Here is a 2500-nt window from a genome sequence, read left to right as displayed (position 1 = left end):
TTGGCCAGTTTTTGGCCTGTTCTTGCATTGCGCGGTGACCGTCGAGAGCGGAGCAAAACGTCAGCCATCTCAGCACCCTGGAACCCCCCGGGTGGCACAGGGCTGGATGGGGCTTTCGTATAGCAGGGACGGTGCTGCCTCTCGCTTCGCTCGCTGTCCGCCGCTCGCCGCTCGCTCGTGCAGCCAAAAATGGCCAGTTTTGGCCCGTTTTTGGGCCGTTTTGGCCAGTTTTTGGCCTGTTCTTGCATTGCGCGGTGACCGTCGAGAGCGGAGCAAAACGTCAGCCATCTCAGCACCCTGGAACCCCCCGGGTGGCACAGGGCTGGATGGGGCTTTCGTATAGCAGGGACGGTGCTGCCTCTCGCTTCGCTCGCTGTCCGCCGCTCGCCGCTCGCTCGTGCAGCCAAAAATGGCCAGTTTTGGCCCGTTTTTGGGCCGTTTTGGCCAGTTTTTGGCCTGTTCTTGCATTGCGCGGTGACCGTCGAGAGCGGAGCAAAACGTCAGCCATCTCAGCACCCTGGAACCCCCCGGGTGGCACAGGGCTGGATGGGGCTTTCGTATAGCAGGGACGGTGCTGCCTCTCGCTTCGCTCGCTGTCCGCCGCTCGCCGCTCGCTCGTGCAGCCAAAAATGGCCAGTTTTGGCCCGTTTTTGGGCCGTTTTGGCCAGTTTTTGGCCTGTTCTTGCATTGCGCGGTGACCGTCGAGAGCGGAGCAAAACGTCAGCCATCTCAGCACCCTGGAACCCCCCGGGTGGCACAGGGCTGGATGGGGCTTTCGTATAGCAGGGACGGTGCTGCCTCTCGCTTCGCTCGCTGTCCGCCGCTCGCCGCTCGCTCGTGCAGCCAAAAATGGCCAGTTTTGGCCCGTTTTTGGGCCGTTTTGGCCAGTTTTTGGCCTGTTCTTGCATTGCGCGGTGACCGTCGAGAGCGGAGCAAAACGTCAGCCATCTCAGCACCCTGGAACCCCCCGGGTGGCACAGGGCTGGATGGGGCTTTCGTATAGCAGGGACGGTGCTGCCTCTCGCTTCGCTCGCTGTCCGCCGCTCGCCGCTCGCTCGTGCAGCCAAAAATGGCCAGTTTTGGCCCGTTTTTGGGCCGTTTTGGCCAGTTTTTGGCCTGTTCTTGCATTGCGCGGTGACCGTCGAGAGCGGAGCAAAACGTCAGCCATCTCAGCACCCTGGAACCCCCCGGGTGGCACAGGGCTGGATGGGGCTTTCGTATAGCAGGGACGGTGCTGCCTCTCGCTTCGCTCGCTGTCCGCCGCTCGCCGCTCGCTCGTGCAGCCAAAAATGGCCAGTTTTGGCCCGTTTTTGGGCCGTTTTGGCCAGTTTTTGGCCTGTTCTTGCATTGCGCGGTGACCGTCGAGAGCGGAGCAAAACGTCAGCCATCTCAGCACCCTGGAACCCCCCGGGTGGCACAGGGCTGGATGGGGCTTTCGTATAGCAGGGACGGTGCTGCCTCTCGCTTCGCTCGCTGTCCGCCGCTCGCCGCTCGCTCGCGCAGCCAAAAATGGCCAGTTTTGGCCCGTTTTTGGGCCGTTTTGGCCAGTTTTTGGCCTGTTCTTGCATTGCGCGGTGACCGTCGAGAGCGGAGCAAAACGTCAGCCATCTCAGCACCCTGGAACCCCCCGGGTGGCACAGGGCTGGATGGGGCTTTCGTATAGCAGGGACGGTGCTGCCTCTCGCTTCGCTCGCTGTCCGCCGCTCGCCGCTCGCTCGTGCAGCCAAAAATGGCCAGTTTTGGCCCGTTTTTGGGCCGTTTTGGCCAGTTTTTGGCCTGTTCTTGCATTGCGCGGTGACCGTCGAGAGCGGAGCAAAACGTCAGCCATCTCAGCACCCTGGAACCCCCCGGGTGGCACAGGGCTGGATGGGGCTTTCGTATAGCAGGGACGGTGCTGCCTCTCGCTTCGCTCGCTGTCCGCCGCTCGCCGCTCGCTCGTGCAGCCAAAAATGGCCAGTTTTGGCCCGTTTTTGGGCCGTTTTGGCCAGTTTTTGGCCTGTTCTTGCATTGCGCGGTGACCGTCGAGAGCGGAGCAAAACGTCAGCCATCTCAGCACCCTGGAACCCCCCGGGTGGCACAGGGCTGGATGGGGCTTTCGTATAGCAGGGACGGTGCTGCCTCTCGCTTCGCTCGCTGTCCGCCGCTCGCCGCTCGCTCGTGCAGCCAAAAATGGCCAGTTTTGGCCCGTTTTTGGGCCGTTTTGGCCAGTTTTTGGCCTGTTCTTGCATTGCGCGGTGACCGTCGAGAGCGGAGCAAAACGTCAGCCATCTCAGCACCCTGGAACCCCCCGGGTGGCACAGGGCTGGATGGGGCTTTCGTATAGCAGGGACGGTGCTGCCTCTCGCTTCGCTCGCTGTCCGCCGCTCGCCGCTCGCTCGCGCAGCCAAAAATGGCCAGTTTTGGCCCGTTTTTGGGCCGTTTTGGCCAGTTTTTGGCCTGTTCTTGCATTGCGCGGTGACCGTCGAGAGCGGAGCAAAACGTCAGCCATCTCAGCACCCTG

The sequence above is a fragment of the Musa acuminata genome, unplaced genomic scaffold (assembly GCF_036884655.1).
Source record: "Musa acuminata AAA Group cultivar baxijiao unplaced genomic scaffold, Cavendish_Baxijiao_AAA HiC_scaffold_713, whole genome shotgun sequence".
Classification (NCBI taxonomy): domain Eukaryota; kingdom Viridiplantae; phylum Streptophyta; class Magnoliopsida; order Zingiberales; family Musaceae; genus Musa; species Musa acuminata.
This window is presented reverse-complemented; position numbering follows the sequence as displayed.